The 21,593-nt window shown below is 40.6% G+C and overlaps 1 pseudogene; it reads right to left on the bottom strand.

The window, feature by feature from the left end:
• The window catches only part of LOC132654526 (baculoviral IAP repeat-containing protein 1a-like), a 58,540-nt pseudogene that overhangs the window by 12,846 nt on the left and 24,101 nt on the right, over positions 1-21,593 (bottom strand).

Raw genomic sequence — 21,593 nt, 5'->3', positions numbered from 1 at the left:
GAGATGAAGGAATTTGAAGGTATGATTACTAAAGTACAAAGTACCACTGAGAGCACAATCAACACCAGAAATCAACAACACATCACTACAACCAACATATGCACTTTAATAATACCTTCAAATATTAATGGTCCCAATTCTCCAATCAAATGATTCAGGCTGGCTGAATGAATCAAGAAATGAAATCATGTCAGGCAGTAGTAGCACAACCTTTAATTTCAGCACTGAAGAAGCAGAGGCAGATGGATCTCTGTGAATGAGGCTAGCCTGTTCTACAGAGCAGGTTCCAAGATAACCAAGGCCAAACAAAGAAACCCTGTCTCTAAAAACATCATCATCATCATCATCATCATTATCATCATCATCATCATCATCATCATCATCATAAATTCATCTATCTATTGTTTATGAGCAACATATCTTAGATTTAAAGATAGGCACTTACTAACTTCCCCTTCTTTCATACAATTCCCTGCACTCTGCCCAAGGTTTGGTTATGAGTCTCAGCATCTGCTTTGATACACTGCTAGATAGTCTTTCAGAGCCCCTCTGTGATAGTTTCCTGTCCTGTTTCTTGTTTTCTCCTACATCCAATGTCCATCCCATTTGTCTTTCTAAGTAAGGATTCATCAACTTACTCTGGTTCCCCTTTTTTGTTTATCTTCTTTAGGTATATAGATTTCAGTATGTTTATCGTATCTTATAGGTCTATATAAGTGAATATATACCATGTGTGTGTTTCTACTTTTGGGATACCTCACTCAGGATACCTCACTCATTTCTAGGTCCCACCATTTGCCTGCAAATTTCATGATTTCCTCATTTTTAATTGCTGAGTAGTATTCCATTGTGTAAAAGTCCCACAATTTCTCTATCCATTCCTCAACTGAGGGACATCTAGGTTGTTTCCAGGTTCTGGCTCTTACAAATAAAGCTGCTACAAACATGGTTGAGCAAATGTCCTTGTTTTGTACTTGAGCATCTTTTGGATATATGCCTAGGAGTGGTATAGCTGGGTCTTGAGGAATCACTATTCCTAATTGTATGAGAGGACAGGAGCTCCACAAGGACCAAATACATCAGGGGACAGGGGTCTTTTATGAGACTATTTCTCCAGCCAAGAACCATGTATGGAAATAGCCTAGAACCCCTCCTCAGATATAGCCCAAGGTAGCTCAGTATCCAAATGTGTACCCTAGTAAGGGGAAGAGGAACTATTTCTGACATGAACTCAATGGCTGGCTTTTCATCCCCCTGCCCTCCCAAAGGGAGGAGCAGACTTGCTAGGTCACAGAAGAGGACATTGCAGCCATTCCTGAAGAGACCTAATAAGCTAGGGGCAGATGGAAGGGGATTAGGTCCTCCCCTATCAGTGCCCTATCAGTGGACTTGGAAAGGGGCAGGGAGGAGATGAGAAAGGGATGGCAGGATTGGGAGGGAATGAGGGATGGGGCTACAGCTGGGATACAAAGTAAATAACCTGTGATTAATATAAAAAAATAAAAATTATTATTAAAAAAAGAAAAAAGCTTCTATGAATATTAAAAAATAAAGATAGGCACTTATATAGAGTAAAGGATACACAAAATACTCCAATTAAATGACAGTAGGAGTCAAGAAGCATTGTTATGCTAATATCTGACAAAATAAACTTTAAACAAAAATGATGTAGAGGAAATGAGGAAAAATACTTCACTCTAATCAGAAAACAGCTAACCAAAACACATTATTATTGTAAACATATATGCACCAAATTCTGATGCATCCAATTGTATAAAAAGTGTACTACTGGAATTAAAGACACATACTAACACCAACGCATTGGTATTAGCTGATTTCAATACCCTTGTCTCGCCAATAGAATAAAAAGTAAGCATAGAAAAATCAGCTTTAAATGACATCATCTATGAAATGAACTTAACAGATGCCTATAGAATATTACACCCAAACACCAAAGAACATACAGTCTACTAAGCTACGCACACAAGCTTCTCTAAAATAGATCATATTCTGAGACACAAAACAAATCTGTACAAATTCTGAAAGATTTAAATAACTCAGTGTATCCAGTATGGTCATAATATAATATATAAAACTTAAAATCAACACATCTCTAGTAAATACACATAGTATGGAGATTAAACACATTACTGAATGATGAATGGGTCAAAGAGAAAATCAAGACAGAAATGAAAGAGAATAACTATAACTAAATAAATACAACACAACACAAAAATCTAGAGACACATTAAATATAATCCTACATGACAATTTTATAGCTCTAAGTACTACATTAAAAAAAAAAAAGCAGATAAAGTACAGATCAATGACTTAATGGTACAACTCAAACATTTGGAAAAATGAAAAGAAACCAAACCCAGATCCAGTTAATGGCAAAAAATAGTAAAACTCAAAGTGGAAATTAATGAACTAAAATAAAACAACACCAGGAATCAACAAATAAGAATTGTGGCTTTTTTGAGAAAATAAACAAGATTGACAGGCCCTTGGCCCAACTAAACAAGTGAGGCAATCCAAACCTAGAAATACAACTGTCACCTGAGGTTCCTGGCTCAAAATCTCAGATATGAGTATATAGTCTGGAATAGCAGCAAAAAACAGGGGGGAAAGGCCATTGTGAGGAGAGCAATAGAAAGAGAAATAGCAACAGAGGGGAAATAGCAGGGTTCAAGATGTAAAAGAGTAAATAGGAAAAACAGAGGACTTTAAACACAGAGGAGAGGAAGGAGACAAATAGAGAAGGAGGATGGAGGGACTATTAACTATCTACTTAAATATACCTATGATACATTTTAGTAACATATAAATCTATACATACATATATAAATACCATAGAAATATACATAATTTAAATGAAAATTTCCCATCCGTGCTGACAATGCTCCACCCAAAAGCCCTAGGTTATCTATCAAAAATCCTGACACCAGGCATGAGAAGCCCTCTTTTTGTGTTGTCAGTCAGGATTGTCTAAGAAGCTCCCAAAACATTAAAGACTATTTCTGATGGCATTGTTTGCCTTCCAGAGGTGGATGATATATCTCTATTGCTGAAGAGAACATGTGCTTCAGACACAGGACCTTAAGATGTGAGCTGGAACTGACCTGAGAGCCTCCTCCCTGAGGACTAGCTTTTGTTGTACCAGAAGGCAGCATGCAAGCTTCCAATGGAGGGAAGCAACCAATTCTTCACAGCTATGGTATCTATGAACCACAGCAATGACCAGCGTGACACAATACCTCTAACGGTGTAATGGTGGCGTTTATACCTTAATGGTAACCAACCATCTCTAATTGGACATAAGTCCCACTCAACAAGAGGGAAGACATGACTGGTACTGGAAACCTAGCCAAGTTCTCAGGGCTTGCAAAGCTTGGATGTTGAAGAACAACCTCCACTGTACTAAACTACTGTACTAAACCAGCATAATCCCTAACTACATTCTCCATATCTGTCCTTGTGCCCACAGACTATCCCTACCCTCATCAAAGAAACTTCTCTTTGCAACAGAGGAAGACTATTACAGAAAACCAAACTGATCAAAATTAAGAATTGTGATGCCTAGTCCCAACTGACACATCTACAACATGACTGATTGGCCTAAGGCTCAGAGATCACTGTGGGGAAAAGGATAGGAAAGATTCTAAGAGCCAGAGGAATGCCAAGATTTACTGAGGTTCTGTCTTCTGGAAATGTCAGAGAATCTACACCCATGAAGTCTCACTGAGAAGGTTTCCTAAACATGACCTGAACAAGATTCACACCAATGGACATGCTAACGTGGACAGGCTGAAGCTCATGAAGCCTCAGACACACGGAAGAACATCAGGCAACTAAGGATGCTAAGACAGGGATTAATACTCTTCCCAGGGAAGAGCACACCAAATGGTTATACAATGACAAATGGTCATCACTCTGTGTGTGTGTGACATCATATGGACTGATATGGATGCAAATATATTTTGCATCCATATGTGTGCGTGTGCAACATTGTATGGACTGAGCAGGTTGCATATGTGTGTGTGTATGTATGTGTGTATAAAACATGTAAAGAAAAAGGTCATTGCTCAGACCCTGAATAATCATTTAGCCAATGTAGCTCATGCCTTAGTTGTACAAAACTGAATTAATGCTCAACTAAAAGGAAACTTGATGGTGTTCAATCAGAGGATTGACCTCGTGCAGGAGCAAATGGATACCCTATGGCAAATCGCTCAACTTGTCTGTCAATGAAAATATGCTGGACTTTGAGTCACTAGCATATAACATGAGAATTTTTCCTGTGCTGCAAATCTGTCTAAACAATTGTCTAGCTATATTTTAGGTAATTGGACTGGAGAATTCGATGCTACGATGGAGCAGCTGAGAGTGGCCATTGTCACAGTAAATTCTACCAGAGTGGACGCAGGACTAGCCACAGGATTATCAACATGGATTGATGCAGCCATGAATCATCTGAAGGAATGGGCAGGCATGGGAGCGTTAGCAGGCCTTCTGGTGTTGGTCTCCTTGGTTTGCCTGTGGTATATATGCAAGATTAGAGTCTCACAACAGCATAATGCAGCCATGACCATTCAGGCCTTTATAGCCATTGAAGCAGGACAGTCTCCCCAAGCATGGTGGGCTACCATAAAAAGCTAAAATGTTACGCTCAGGATGCGAGGCTAAGCACTGCACTCAGGGTCAGCCGCTTTCGACCCAGAGAAGAGCATGTCTGATTGCATGCGGGTTGATGCCCCAGGTCCCGCCTCTGAGAAAAAGGGTCTGATGCTCTTTGGGTGGATGACACCTAAATGAACATCAGTACAAAGTCCCAATTTATTTCTAATATCAGAGATCAGACCTCTACTCTTGCCTGATGCGTCTAAAACAAAAAGGGGGAACTGTAGAGAGCTGCGGAATGCTATGCCTTAAAGATGGAGCTGGTTTCCACCTTCCACCTTCCTGATGGTGAGTACTCTCTGTCACAAACAATTCCACATTTGGCTAAGGCTGAGGATCTGGCTTGCTTCCATGTATGTGGACCTATCTGCATTGCCCACGTGGCACGCCTGGGTTGGCTACCCAGAGGCTATTTAAGTTGTGGGCTGGCTTTCCCCAGGGTCAGATGATTGTTCAAGGTTCCTGAATAAACTGCATTGAAAAAAAAAAAAAAGAAAAAGGTCATAAAATCGATTGAGAGCAAGGGGGATTTCATCAAAGAGGTTGAAGCAAAGAAGAGGAATGAAGGAAAATATAATTGTTTTACACACACATATGTGTGTGTATACATATATTCCCCAAAATATAAATACACCTGATTGGTTTGTCCAATGTTACTTGTGTCTTTGTGGGGGGGGGGATGTTTCTGCCTTCTGTTCAATAAAAAAGCATTTAGTTACTGCCAAGGTATTCATTCCACTGCTGTAAACTTAGGGTAATAGAAACCTGATGGTTGTTTTCTTAGTTCAAAAGCATAATTTTTCTTTTGTGTTCTATGTTATAGTTAAGGATCCATTTTCAAATCTAAGGTCTAAAAGATTACCTGTTATGGTTTCATTCTTGAACTGTCATTGATCTACTTTGAGCTATATTTTTTATCCTATATCTCTTATCTTTAATTTTTAAATTGTTTTGAGATTAAAATAAAATTAAATTATTTCTCACTTTCCATTTTCTTTTACACTCCCTTCCATCTATCCCTCCATCTACATTTTTCTCATTTCTCTTATTTTGAGACAGGATCTCAAGTTCCCAGTCTGACCTTAAATTTAGTATGTAGCCAAGGCTGCCCATGAATTTCTTCTGCCACCACCTACCATGTATTGAGAATACAAACATGAACAACCTTGCTCAGTTTGCACAGTGCTGGGAATTCAACCCAAGATCTTACGAATGTTTATGTTATACAATGCATGTTTATGGCATATCAACATTCTACCAGCTAAGCTACATTCCTACCCTGCTTTGTCTACCTGTTGCATGAGAGTCAACCAGCTCTTCTGGAATCTGTGAGTGGATATTTTTCATCACATTAATTTTTTTTCACGGATGAGATATGTAGAAGCAGAACTGTCCAGCACACGGTGAGTTTAAATCTAACCTGGGCAAGCAAAGACGCTATCTAAACACCAAAACCAAACAGGAGGCACATTTTTAAAAACCAGGAAAAAGTCGTATTTAATGTTTACCTAAAAATGCACATATAATATATGTAAGTATAGGTGTACATATAAACATAACTGAAGTGAAGTTATGCCACCAGAGGTGAAATGCCATGAAAAAAATAAAGTCCAAGTGCAAGGTATAAAAATTTCTCTTCATATTGTGGTCAGGAGACCCTCCCCTCCAATATAACATAGGCTTTTGCTGTTTCCCTTGGTTGCCTCACAGAATTTGATGACAGGATCCTTTTACTCAAGACACCACATACTTCAAGCTCAAGACATGAAAGAATCTAGAACTGTCCTTGGAAGCCTCTTCCCTAAAGACTAACTCTCTCTTTCTCTCTTTTCTCATTAAACTTGTTTTAATGGGTCTCAAAATTCTGTGACAGATTTTTGGTCAAGTTGTGTCCATTAAAAAGTACTGATTTTGAAAACTAATAACTTAAAACTGCCACACACACACACAAAGGTCCAGGAAACATTCTTCTTTTCTTCTGAAGGTTTTACGATGCATTGTTATCATTAACCAGTATTTTACTATTAAACTTAAATGGCCAATTGAGACAAACAGTTCTGAGACCATTTTTTCACCACTGATTAAGACAAAGAAAACAAACAAACAAACAAGATTAACGCTCACAGTACACAAAGGTGCTATGAAAGCTGTCAAGAGAGAAAAGCAATTCACCGTCCTACCCAGCCACAAAGCCTATGAACCATAACAATGACCAGCATGGATGGTATATCCTATGATATATTAATGGCTTTTTGTATCTTGGAGGTAACCGACACCTACCCAATAAAATGTAAAGGCTGCTCAGGAATAGGAAATTCATGCCTGCTACCATAAACCTAGCTAACTTCCTGTGGCTGGTAAGGTCATGGCCCCTAGAAGATAGCCTACTCTTGCCATTTGCTAAACTAGTGTAATTTCTACCTGCATTTTGAATATTTGTCCTTATATCCACAGAGAACTGTAGCTGTCGATCTGCAGCAAAGAAATCAAAGAAGCTTCTTTTTTTTTCTTTTTTTTCTTTTTCCTTTTGTGTATGTGTGTGTGGTTTTTGGAGACAGGGTTTCAATGCATAACCCTGGCTGTCCTGGTACTCACTCTGTGGACCAGACTGTCTCAGATTCACAGAACTCTGTCTGCCTCTACCACCCAAGTGTTGGGATTAAAGGTGTATGCCACCATCACCTGTCAAAGAAGCTTCTTTTTCATAGAAGACAGAGACTATAACAGAAGTCCACAACTGGACAAAATCTAGAGAACAAGCTACCATGGGGAGCCCACCACAATTGATATATATAAGACTGCTCTTATACCCAAGGCTCAGAGAACATGGTAGAAGAGAGGACAGGAAGCTTGTAAGAGCCAGAGGATCAGAATATCTGCTATGAGATATTCTTCTATACATATAATATCTTCTATACATATGACCAGAAAGCTACACCATAAAATCTCAACAATGTGGTTGCCTAAGCAAGGCCTATACAATGACAACACCAGTTAAAAACAATATGGGTAGTTCCACCCTAGGATGAAGAGCTATGTGTGATTAGTGGACGCTGAGAGGGGACTCAGCTTCTCCACAGACAATGCCCAGCAGGTTATCCAATCCCAAGTGGTCAGGCCTGAGCACATACATATACAAGCAACACTAATAGACTCAGCAGTTTGTATTTATATGTGTGTTTATATATACAGATATGTAGACTAGGTTGACAGGGAACTGGGGAACAATAGTAGGTGTTGGAGGGAAGAGAGCATGGCATAGAAAGTATGTAAATACAGCACTCATGTATGACATTGTCAAAAATATAATGAAATAAATGTCAGTAAAAACAATAAAACAGGCAAACAAAATAAACAGAGAAAAAGAAGGAAGGAAAAAAGAAGTAAAAAGGAAAAAAAAAGATTGAAGGCTCATGAGGCCTCAACCCTACACAAAGAACTATAAAAACCTAAGGGATGCTAATGATGGGAAAAACAGTCTTCCCAGGGAAGAGCATGCCAGTTGGTTATGTCCTAACAAATGGTCAGCCCTTAAATCATATATACAAGTAGTAGTATTCAGACTGAGCCGGTATTTAAGTATTGAGAAATGTATACACATAATTAGTATACAAGTATATTAGAAATATATATACGCACATGTATGTATATATGTCAATATCAATATCAACAACTAATTTTAAAAACATGCCATGAATCTGAAAGAGAGCAAGGACGGGTATATGGAAAGGCTTGGATGGAAGATAGGAAAAAAGGACATGATATATTTTATAATCTCAAAAGTAATTCTTAAAAAGAAAAAGGACGGGGCTGGAGAGATAGCTCCGTGGTTAAGAGTGCTGTCTGCTCTTCCAAAGGACCAGGGTTCAATTCCCAACACCGACATGGCAGTTCACAACTGTTTGTGATGCCAATTTCAAGGGATCTGACATCATCACACCAAATGCACATAAAATATAAATTAAATAAATTATTAAAAAAACAAAAAAGTCATTAAAAAAGTTTTTAAAAAAAGTAAAAGGCCAATACAGACAGAGCAAAGAATACTTGAGCATATAGCATGCTGCTAAAGAAAAATCAAAGTTCTGCTACTAACAATAACAAAATTTAAAAATTAAATATTTGCCATGGTATAAAAACTGAGAAATGAACTGAATAAAAGATAGTAAAGTCTAGGAGCTGAAAAGATGGCTCGGCAACTAAGAGCTCCTGTTGTTCTACAGAGGACCACAGTTAGGTTCCCATCACCCACATTAGGCAGCTGAAACAACCTGTAATTACAGCTCCAAAAGATCTGACACTCTCTTCTTACCTCTGGGGGCAACTACACATACAAGCACAGGAACACACAGACACACACACACACACACAGTGAAATAAATATATTTTAAAACACATCATTATAAAGTCTATCCTGAAAACTATCAAACAGCGCTTAGGAGAAGACATAATTATTATTTATGCAGATTAAATGTCTTCTGTGGAGAAGCCATTTCCTCCTCTGGGCAGCGAGAGTGCAGAAGGTTCTCCAGCATCATCTGACACACAATGCCCCATTTACCAACAACAAGCTACTCAAGCACCCTTCTGAGGACCTTGAGAGATGAAATGATGGTGGCAATATTTTCCTAGTGTTCTCTGAGTTACCCCGGGCCTTATACACTGCCTCAAACAGTGAGAGTATTCAGATCTCTCCTATCAAGGCACATTCATGGCTTGTGCCTGAGAAGTTTACTCATCTAACACTAAGGATGAGAAAACACAGACTCAGCCAGACTGCTTGTGTAAGCACACTCGGGCTACCTGGTAACTGGTCTGTCCCTGAGACCTCAAGAGACTGCAGGGAAGGCAGGGTGAGAAGCAGCTCCTGTTCTGCTGTGCTGAGCTCCAGCCTGCACACGGAGCACTTGGTGACACAGGTCTGATTCAGCTCCAGAGCTGGGTAGATGCTTTCAAGAAAGCCACTGCTGTTGGAAAAGCAGAACTCAATATTCTGTGAAGCTGAGAAGACTTCCATTAGGACCTGGAGCAGTGCTTGGTCTGCTGGGCCCATGTTGGCCACTGCAACTTCCAACCTAGGGATCTTGTGTGGCTTAGGTGACAGTTTCCAATACCCAGAATTTATTTTGGGTAGATGGCTGCGTTGGTTATTCAAAAAACTGTATAAATTCTCTTCGTTTTTAGCTAAAATTTCCTCCCATTCCTTCATATGTTCAAAGGCAGATGCTTAGTCCTCATCTATAGTTGGTGGCTGTAATGTTTCATAACACTTTTTCATGACTGAGTAATCTACATTAGGTGACATTTTATTTCCATTCATGGAGACTTTTATACTTGCCAACAGTAACAGGCTTTCTGGGTGGTCCCAAAAGTATTGGAAATTCAATACATTTAAAGCCAGTGTTCTCCCTCGAAGGAATTGCAAAAAAAAAAAAAAAAAAAAAAAAAAAAAAAAAAAAAAAAAAAAAAATGGAGAAGATGCAGAAACTGTGTTGCTTTCATAAGCAAAGTTTAGAGCAATGCCCAACAAATTTTCTGAAAAAATCGAGGAAAAAGCTACAGGAGAAAACTGCCACAATTTTTTAATTGACTGTGTTATCAAGGAAGGTTCTGGTTGGTGCTTTACACGATCCTCTTCTTCAGACATGTTCTTCAGCGACTCTTTCTCATCCACCAACTGAAGCAAATGAGACACAACTTCTGGCCCTGCCTTTGATGAAGGGTGGCTGGAGACATACTTCAAAAAGTTGTTGTAGGTGGTCAGAGCCTTCAAGGGCGAGTTAATTTGTCTCAAATAATGAATTCCCAGGTCTTGCTCTTCCTGCCTGTCTGAACCCAGGAGTTCAGTCAGCATCATGGCAGCAAGAAATTCTTGGAAGAGAGGACTTAAAAACCGGTAGACTGGTCTCAGTGGGCAGTGAATTTGCTCATCAAGCAGGTGGTCAGGTCTTCATCTTCATCCACTCCAGCCTCTGTGAGGTCATCATTGTTGAACTCAAAGCATGAAGAAAAACACCCTCTCAAGTCCAGCTGCCCACATGAGGACACAGTGGCCTTGAGGGCCTCAGCTGCAGCTTTGTACTTTAAGGACAAGGTACTTCATATAGGACTTGAAAACTGCCACATCATGAAAGGGCTGGTCAGAAGGATTTTGAAACCAGTCAGTACAGACTGCTGCCATGAAGAGAGGAGTTTTGTGAATTCCCTGTAAATCCACATTCTGTCCAAAGTAAACCATAAACTCTTGCAGAAGTGTTATACTCTGTGAGAAGACCTTCTGTAATACAGAGAGTGTATTATAAAAAGGAAACTCTTTGATCTCTAGAATTGTAACCAGATATGGATGGATGGACCTGGTCCTGTTTGTATGGACAGTGATCAATAAGCAGGTTCGTGACAAGTAGTTTTTTGTAATCAGTGTCTCTAGGGCTTGGGGGAGCGAGTCCACCCCATTATAGTCATCCAACAGGAACAACGCCTGGTGTTTTAACTGCTGGATAATGCTGCTCAGGCACGCTTCACTAATGCAGACTCCTGCCTCTAGGAGTTGGGCACAGATGATGCTGGCCAGACCCTGGTCTGGTCTGGTGGAACTAAGGGAGAGGTAGAAGACCAGCTGGAACCTGTTCAACAGGGGACAGCACCCTGATGCCCAGAGAAAAGCTATTTTCTTCAGGAAGGTTGTCTTCCCACTGCCAGCTTCCCCCTCCACACACATGACCGAGCTGAGATTGGCGAAGACCTCGGGGATTGTCAGGGCACCTTGCACTGGCCTGCTGATGTGCTTTGAAACTATGGACACATAACAGCCAAGCAAGTGGTCAGTGCCTTGGCTAGAGCACACCTCTGGCAAATTCATGTGGCAGAAAGTGGCTTTGGTGTAGGCGCCTTGCAGCTGCTCACTCAGACTCTTTGCCTCTTGAAACCACTGGGCTTCCCTCAGAGCCAAGCCTGTGGAGAGAAGGGAGGCAGAGGACGATGTACCTTCACATCTCTTTGATTGCTTTGCTTGTCTGCTAAGGGTGAATTAGGACTCTCCTCTCCTTCATACCCCCCCTTCATACCCTAAGACCCTCTCACCTTTCCATAGCATCAGAATGTGGGGTACTATGTCTAAGGCCTCTCATTTGGCAAGGACTTGGATATCCTGGCAAGCTAATTTCCCTTTAGGATCTCAGGAGACCAGCCTGCTGCATGATGCCTTTAACACTGGCTGATTTGGATCTGGCATGAGGACCGCTGTCTGTAGTCCTGCATTCACTCTCAAGATGCCATGGGAGTGCTCTCTCACCCACGGCTCCCTTCACCTCAGTGCTCTCCTCTAGGAGCTCCTTGGACAATTATAAACACACTTTCCTGTCCAAAGCCCACGTACAAATACACAGAATCCCATGTGCTTTCACGTTCTTACGGGCCTTGGTGGGATGAACTGGGTCCTCGTGATTGCTTTCACTTGTGATTTCCTTTGAAAGGGAAATCCTTTATTAAATTAAAATTTGCATGATAGTGAGACATTATGTTATCATTGAGAACCCAAAGTCTTCTAGACTTCACTCTGTTTATGGCATGTATTCTACCAACTGAACAACATTTCCAGCCCTTGCAATGTCATTTGGACATTTTGAAATTCACAAATACTGTACACATATCACTTCAACCCAGAGTTGATTATCTTTTCAGTTTTCACCCTTTTTTCTTCATTTTTTCCAGTTTGTTTGTTGTTGGTTTTTTTTTTTTTTTTTAGAGATGGGGTTTTATAGTATAATCCAGGCTGATCTTGAACTCACAACCATCTTCTTGCCTCAGCTTCCAGAATGCTATATTGTAGACATGAGCCATGATTCCCAGATTTGCTTTTGCTTTGTGGGAAGGCAATCATAGCACACGTACCAAACAATTGCAGCATGCAGCAGTTGGTATGCCGATTGAATTCATAGTTGTGTCTTATGTTGCAAAAATAGATTTCCTGATTTACTACTTGGCATTTGGTTTTGTTCACCAAGCACATTCATAGGCCAGAAATATATCTCACTTCAGAGTGCTTGTGTAGCACAAAAGGGGTCTTGGTTTCAATACAAGAAACAACATCAAAAGTCAAATCAGCTGGATATGGGTGCAGATAGTTGGAACCATAGCATTTTTAAGGCCGAGGCAGAAATCACAAGTTCCAGGTCAGGTTTGACTACACAGAAAATTCAAGAGCAATCTTAGCTGAAAATCTGAAAATCTGTCTCAAGCAAAAGTCCAACCAAGGAAAAGGACACGTGACTTTAATGTTCAAAAGTTCTAGCAGAAAGTCAAGCCTACTGCCCTACAGGAAAAGGGCAGACGGAATGTGTTTAGTCTACATTTTAATCAAGTTGAAGTCTAAAAGAGTCTCAAGGGTCTGCTGCTTCTGGGAAAAGGGCTCACTGTTCACTATGATGCCCCATCTATAGCTATCATGTGACAGTTGCTTCTTAGATTCTCGTGGACTCTATCTAATTATGATACATTTACAGTTGACAATCACAGCTCAACCCCACAATCTTGTGTTGCTGAGTCAGAGAAGGGGCGGGGCTCATTACCATGGCTTCCAGAAGTGCATGGTGGCTCTCAAGGGCTGGAATCACTTCTGCAGAGGACTTCAAGTTTTGAAGAAATACACAATTATGCAGAGAAGATAAAGTCATGAAATGGTTCCATGCAGTTAAGTGTCTGCATTAGCTTTATGGAGAACATGAAGATTCAGGACCAGGAATGAGGCAGAAAGTGAACATTTTCAGTGACTCTGTCAGTCTTGCATCCTGTATAACCTTCAGTCTCTGGGTTCCAATAACAATGCATGTGGTTTGTAAAGTAATGGTGAAGATATTCAGGAAATGTTTTGGGGTGAGAACAGAGTTAGTGCCTGTCCGTGAAACCAGCTAAAATAATCTTAAAGAATATAAAATAGTGACACAGCACTGTGGGTGCAGAGGCAAGAGGATAACTTGGGCTCGCTGGATGCCAGTAGGTTCAGAGAGAGACCCTGCTTCAAGGGAACAAGAGGATGACATAAAGGAGAGGATAATCCCTGTTTCCCTTTGGCCCTATGTAGAACACACAGTGCACACACAAACACACATTACCTAAGCGAACATGATAAAAAATAAATAAAATTTCACAGATTAAAATATGAGAAAACTATAGAGTCATGGAAAAAGAACAACAAAGGACATTAAAAAATACTAAACAAAGTGTGCAATTAAAAATTTAGTTAACAATAATTTTTAACCATTTCAACTCTTGTCAAACTGTCAGAAACAAACCCACAAAATCTGAGTGTGCCAACTACATGAAATTCACATTAAGAATAAAAACATAGTTATCACACAGTTAAATAAAAATTTGATGCTTGCTGCACAAACATGGAGACTAGGCTCAGTTCTCAAGCACCTGTGTAACAGCGAGGCAATAGGGACAGTGTAATCTTAGAGAAGGAGAGACAGGAAGACTGTAGGGGCTCACTAACCAGCCAGTGAGTCTCATTGACCAGCTCCAGGCTTAATGAGAGACCTGTCTCACAAAATAAGTTGGACAGAACTACAAACCTATTTCTGAATACACAGAGCATGTTGCTTTCAGGATAGAGAGAAATCAAGCTAGAACTGACTCAGAATTTCCTCCCTGCTACCTTTCTGTCACAGTACTGGAAGAGGTTTTGCAGTCTGCTGGGGGAGGAAGGCCACCTGCATTCTACAACATCACCATCATGCCAGACAAGATGAGGCCAATGGTGAAAAGTGGCCTAAATCTTTAGGGATAACCAACTGCTTTTGTATTGGAATTGAGGCTGCTTAACAGATGCTCCAAAAGTGGTCAAGCTGGGTGTGGTGGGGCAGGCCTGTAAATCTCAGCACTTGGGTGTCAAAGACAGGTGGATCTCTGAGTCAAAGCCCAGACTGATCTACATAGCAAAGTCAGAATAGAAAGGGCACCACAGTGAGACCCTATTTCAAAAAGGCAAAATGAAAGAAAACAAAAACCTAAATTAAGCCTGGTAAAAAGCACATGGCCCAGAAACTCTCTAAAGGTCTTAGCAGGGAAGGGTCTAGGAATGCTATCTGGCTTAATGGACATCCTGTCAAAATTCCTTCTAAATATTTATGTTCCTATGCAACGAATGCTGCTGCTTTGATCCTTGGCTACATAAGCTTCTCACTGTAGTACAGAGAATACTTGGTTATTGAGTGTTGAGCCATATATACGAGAGGTCTATGTCAACCTCACACCAAGGCTCTGGGAGCATCTGATGGCACAGCCATATCCATTGGAAACAGCAAAAGTCATGAAGCCTGCACAGCTGTTTGACAGGGCTCTAGCATAGGTGAAACAAATGCAGCAATCATTTTCATTCTTTCCCTCTTTTGTAGGTTTTTAGGATCTATGTGTTTTATTGGGGGGGTGCATTCAGCATTATGATTTTTTTCTGTCTTTTCCCAAGAAAATTATGTCTGAGTTATTTCCTTTTAGAAAAAATAACAGTATCTGGCCACTGTTGTAAAGGTTTCTTATGCTTTGGAGATCACTGAGCACAGATTAGGATGTAAGCTAGAAACTATTTCATGAAGCCGTTACTACAGGAATATTTTGTGGATATCTGCCCTTAAGCAAACTCAAACAGTGTAATTGGTACAGGGAAAACAAAGATAAGGACAAGCTCTGACTGGCCAGAAAACCAGGTAACAGATTCAAGGCCTCCCTTTACAATACGCTTAGAACTCTCTGAAAATGTAGTTTACAGATAGGGGGTCATACAGGGTACACCCCTGGAGGAAGAGAACTCAGTAAATAAGACAGATTGACTAAAATAACTTGTTCCTACTTTATAGTGTAGATGATGACACAAGTAGTAAACGGAGTTAGGTATTAATATTTGCTCTTCATTAAAAAAAAAAGTTCAGGTGTTTTCTGTTTGTCTGGAGTGCCTTAAAACTACAAATACTGCCTGCCTAAAAGCAGGCTGTTACATAAGAAATGTGGTTGCTTTGGATAAGACAATCTTTAGATTCTATAACTTGGAGTTATAAGGCTTATAATAAGCATAAATCTGTTCTGTTTATATTTTCTAATCATGACTGAAGTTGTAACACTTCGTAATGAAAAATCAAACAAATCATCTGCACTTCTTGGATAGGTTAGTCTGTCATTAGTCTGTCTTTGTTCTATGAAACCTTTGTAATAAAGAAGCAATCTCATTACTAGTCAATCAGAACTGCAAAATTCCCCTGAGCACCTCTCCTGACTCATTCCTCTCTCCCTTGCCAATTATCTCCTCTGCACACCACTCTCTGTTGCTCTCATTCATCCATAATCGCTGATCAATGTGGCAGAGCTTTCTGAGCCACGATTTGGAAGCCTGTTCTTTTTTAAAAAGTATTTCATTCTTTGGAAATCACAGATGTGTGTACAATGTATGTGGATTATATCAACCCCCATTGCCTTTCTTCAGTTTCCCCAGACTCCTCCTAAAGTGAGGTTGCCTCCCAGCTTCGTATCCTCTTTTAGCTGAATTCAATTAGTGCCGCTCAAGTGTGAGTGGACACGGGGCCATCCAGCAGAGCTCAGGAAATCTCAAGGCCCATGGGCTGAACAAGTGTCAACAGCTCCCCTCCTACGGGGGGGGGGGGAGCTTGGCTTGGCTGGATTTGGCACAGGCTTGTATGGATAGGCAACCACGGCAACTGAATTCCGGAGGGAAGGACCCTGCTGTGCACAAAACAAGACAAACCCAAGACAAAGTCCTCTACAACCTCTGGCTCTTATGACCTCTTGGACTCCACTTCTGCAATGGCCCCTGAGTTTGGGAGAAGGAAGTGTCCTCCTTAGGAATGAGCAATCAATGTCACTTATTGTCTGCACTTTGACCTTGTTGTAAGTCTCTGGAATTCTATTCTTGTTAAGGTCTGAATTTATGTTCATTCCAGACTCCCATTAGCAACTGAGAGCCTTGGGGTGTCCTAGAGAGACACTTGGAAGAAAGGATATGGTCATTGTTGCCAATTGTAAGTTTTCATCTTGCTGTTGTCTATCTAAACAAAAGCTGGGGCTAAAGAGATGGCTCAGTGGTCAAGAGCACTGGCTGCTCTTCCAGAAGGCCAGAGCTCAATTCTCAGTACCCACATGACAGCTCACAACTGTCTATAGCTCTTGCTCCATGGGATCTGACTTCCTCACACATGCAGATGAAACACCAATGTATAAAATAAAAATGAATAAGCTAAAAAACAAAAAAATATTGTGTGTGGTGGAGCATGCCTGTCATCCAGCACTTGGGATATGGAGGCAGTTGGATAAGTTTAAGACCATCCTCCCTAAACACTGAGTTGGAGGTCATCCCGGGTTATCTGGCACTCTGTCTCAAACACCCCTCTACCAGCTGACCAGCCCCCCAACAAACATAGCAGGCAAGCCAGTCGATTATGGTAGCACATGGCTATGCATGTAGTATTCATGAGAGTAAGGTAAGAAGATGTGAGTTCAAGGGAAATCTGAGCTATACTTCAAATCAAGATCAGCTACACAGCAAATTTTTTAATTGTTTTTTTTTTCTGAAACAGGGTTTCTCTGTGTAGCCCTGGCTTCCTAGGACTCACTCTGTAGACATACTAGAATTCTGTCTTAAACAATGTGAGGGCTGGAGCAGTAGTTCAGTGGCAATGTGCTGCTTCTCAGTCATGACACTCTGGATTCAACCTCCTGTCCCCTTTCACACACACACAACAGACATAGAACTAAAATAAAAAGAAACAACAAACAACTGAAGAAGAACAGGCAAAGTTGAAGGTTCATGTAGATGTGTGTGTGCGTGTGTTTGGTAAAAGGACAGTGAACTGAAAATCAAGAATGTGTTTGCCCCTGGATGAGGAGGGCAGCATCCTCAGGACAAGGGAGTGGCAAGGTGGCCTCTGAGGCATTGAGAGACCTTGACTTCTTGACTTTAGCACTCAACTCAGCTCCTAGGCTTTATTGTTATTGTCCTTTAAACTAGATCCATAACTACAGTACATACACATTACGTATGCTAGTTTTAATTAAAATAAAACAAAGTTTGTTGATAGATTCTAGAACAAGTTTTAAGTACAACCAAATTCTCTTCCAATTTGCCACACAGGAATTGAGAAGAAGGACCTGGCATTCTCAACTATTTTCTACATACAACTAAAAAAAAAAGAAAAAAAGTGGGGCCTGAAAATGTTTCCATGGGAGAACAGTCACTGCTCCTGTGGAGGACTCAGGCTTGCTTCCCAACACCCATATCAGGCAGTTCACGGCCTCCTGTAACTCAGTTCTAGGATATTTGATGCCATCATTCTGACCTCTGTGGGTACCAGGCATGCAAGCAGTGCAGATATACATGCAGACAAAACACCCAAAAGTCAAATACTTTGAAAAGTAAAAGAAAAAAGTGACCACTGCTGTCACTCATCTTCTAACTTAAAATGAGATGAAAATGTTCTATGTATTTATTTATTTATTCATTTATTTATTTATTTATTTATTTATTTATTTATTTAAAACCAGGAGAAATCTTGCTATATAGCCCTGGGCTAGCAGAAAACATGTGATTTTAGAAGGAAGAGAGCTGAGAAGAGCTAGAGAGAGATAAGAGAAGGTAATGGGAGGACGGTGGTGAGCATGATTGTAGCAAACTGTAATATATATATAACATATATGTAAAACATAATGTATATATATGCCGTGTTATTGTATGTATTAATGTACACTAAGAAAACATTTTTAAGGAATATTTTAAGTGATTCAGATACTATTAGCATGCTATCTCAAGACCAGATGGTTATTTAAACCTTTACATTTAAATGTTAATAATTAAACTTAAATCAATTTAGAGCACTTTTAGGTATGTGTTGGATGGAAAGAAAACACACTGGTGGAACTGAACACAGACTGCCGAGGTACCAACACAGTTGCAGATTTTCCTGCCTTCCAAGGGAAACCAGATCAAAAGACTCTTGTTTCTTAATTACAAGTGCTGGATTTCAAAACAGATCAACTTTAGGATAATTCATATCAAAGTATTTAATATAAAACAAAACTACATTTTTCGTCATTCAGCTTCCTGAGACCTAGGACTTCATGTGTCAACCACCTTGCCTAGAAATACCCACTTTTCAATCTGCGCATATTGATATTTATCTTTGAAAATTCTAATTACTACATAATGACAAATTTCATTGTGCAAGTGGACCTTTCTAGGGTTTTCTTATGTAGAAGAGGAATAAAAATACATTTGAAGACTGACAGAAAAGGGGTGAGAGTAGCTCTATAGTAAAGTGATTGCCTGGGGTGCTTAAATCAGTTCTTCAACCAACAACACTGGAAAAAGAAAACCACTGAGGAAATATTAGACAATAGAAATAGAAACCCATAAAGCATTCTAAAAGGAGGTGAAAAGAAAAACTAGTTTGTACTCAAAAAAATCAGAAAGGCCTAGAACTGGCAGACATGATGTGCTCTCAGCAGTGGGCTTAGGTGGCTGAGGCAGGAGGATCATGAGATCAAGTCCTACTAGAATTGTTATAACAGTCTGTGCTACACAGATCCTGTTTTTAAAAGTGTGTACATAGATCCAACAAAAAACTATGATCTTACTATGATGAGTAAAAAAGCTAGACAGGGAGAGTATCAAGAGGGAAAAGAAATAAAGATACATGGATACATTCTTCACAGTGGGAACCAGAGAGTGAGCAGACACTACCCACAGATAACAAACCTGGACAGTGAGGGAATAACAGATGAAGTGAGTTCAAAGTCAACAGAATTCACTTTGCTCACTTTGAGAAAAACTTGGTGTGGTCTACTAATGGGTCGTCACCTTCCTCCCACTTCTCCATACATCCTCCACAGGAAAAACACCGGACAAGGTCCTTTATGCCTAGGAAAAGGAGATGGGGTCAGCTCAAGAGCACATACACCTGTTAACTCACAAGAATTCGACACCAGATTTCACTAGTGAAATCCTGCTTGCTCCTCCAGTTGGATTATGTGGCAATACCACGCACAGGAGGCAAGAGTTCACACAGGACTCTTGGTCCTTCCATGGGGTGGTCAGCAACAGTCAGCAACAGTCACTGAAGGTTCCCGTGCACCGTGTGCTTTGATGAAACCTGTCCCAAACCATCATCCTGAAAGATTTGCCATCAGCATCTGGAGTAGGAGCTTCATGAGAGCAGAGATTTCTGTCTGTTCTGGACAATGATGACATATGGGACATTCACAGACATAGGCAACCAACAAGATTGCTTACTGAGTAAATTGGAAGAATATACTTGTAGCTGGGGCAGGATGGAAGAGCAAACTTAGGAGCCTCTATGAAAGGCAGATTATGAAGAACCCCTGTCTCTGCTCACATTATTGCCAGCTCTCCTCCCCTAGAAATAGGAGCACTTCATCGGTGAAACTCAGGCAAGGCTGGCAAGAGAAGACAATGCGGTAAGACAATGTGGGTGGTGAGTTTTGTGACAGTGGAATAGGCCTGTCAGATGAAGTGACCTCAGGATCCCCAAGCTCAGAGGCTGAGTACCGAGGGAACTATGGAAAGCTGAAGGTCTTATGAGGCCCCAAAGAGATCTATGACAAATGAAAATAAAGAAAAGTGCAAGTCCGGGATTAGACTACCTGTCAGACACAAAATACTGACTATTTCAGGTGCTAAAGAGATGCTCAGCATAAAGAGCACTGGCTGCTCTTGCAAAGGAGTCAGGTTTGTTTCCAGCACCACATGCTGGCTCACGGCAACTATATCTCCAGTTCCAGGATCCAACACCCTGGCTAGCCTCTGAGGGCACCAGGCAGGCATGTGGCAAATGTGCTTACATGCAGGCAACATTCACACATAGAAATGTAAAATTAAAGGGGAAAACCCTGACTGACCTGTGTAGAAAAGGCCTGCTTTGACGAGAGCTTCAACAGCCTCAGGTGACTTGTGGGGCCAGTCCTTAAAAGTCTCCTTCATCAAGTCTTTTTTTTTTTTTTTAATTTAATTTTATTTATTTTTTATCAGTTACATTTTATTAACTCTGTATCCCAGCCGTGTCCCGATCCCTCATTCCCTCCCAGTCCCTCCCTCCCTCCCTCCCTCATCTCCACCGTGCCCCTTTCCAAGTCCACTGATGGGGGGGACCTCCTCCCCATTCATCTGATCCTGTTTTATCAGGTATCTTCAGGACTGGCTGCAAAGCCCTCCTCTGTGGCCTAACAGGACTGCTCCTCCCTTCGGGGGTGGGGAGACCAAAGAGCCAGTCATCGAGTTCCTGTTAGAAATAGTCCCTGTTCCCCTCACTTTGGGAAACCAATTGGTTACTGAGCTACCACAGGCTACATCTGAGTGGAGGTTCTAGGTTATATCCATACATGGTCCTTGGTTGAATGTCAGTCTCAGAAAAGACTCTGTGCCCAGATATATTTGGTCCTTGTGGAGCTCCTATCCTTTCCCCATCAGACGCTTTCTAAGACAAATAGGAATAGTGCTTCCTCCAGACCCAGCTATACCACTGCTAGGTATATACCCAAAGTTTGTTCAAGTACACAAAAAGGACACTTGCTCAACCATGTTTATAGCAGCTCTATTTGTAATAGCCAGAACCTGGAAACAACCCAGATGTCCATCAACGGTGGAATGGGTACAGAAATTGTGGTATTTTTATACAATGGAATACTACTCAGCAATCAAAAAGGAGGAAATCATGAAATTTGCAGGCAAATGGTGGGATCTAGAAAAGATCGTTCTGAGTGAAATATCCCAGAAGGAGAAAGACAAACACGGGATATACTCACTTATATAGACCTATAAGATATGATAAACATAATGAAATCTATACACCTAAAAAAGATAATCAATTGAGCAGACATGGTGTAAGATGATCAATCCT

The sequence above is a fragment of the Meriones unguiculatus genome, chromosome 6, assembly GCF_030254825.1.
Source record: "Meriones unguiculatus strain TT.TT164.6M chromosome 6, Bangor_MerUng_6.1, whole genome shotgun sequence".
NCBI classification, from domain to species: Eukaryota; Metazoa; Chordata; class Mammalia; order Rodentia; family Muridae; genus Meriones; species Meriones unguiculatus.
The sequence above is the reverse complement of the archived record's forward strand: the minus strand, read 5'-3'. Positions and strand labels throughout refer to the sequence as shown.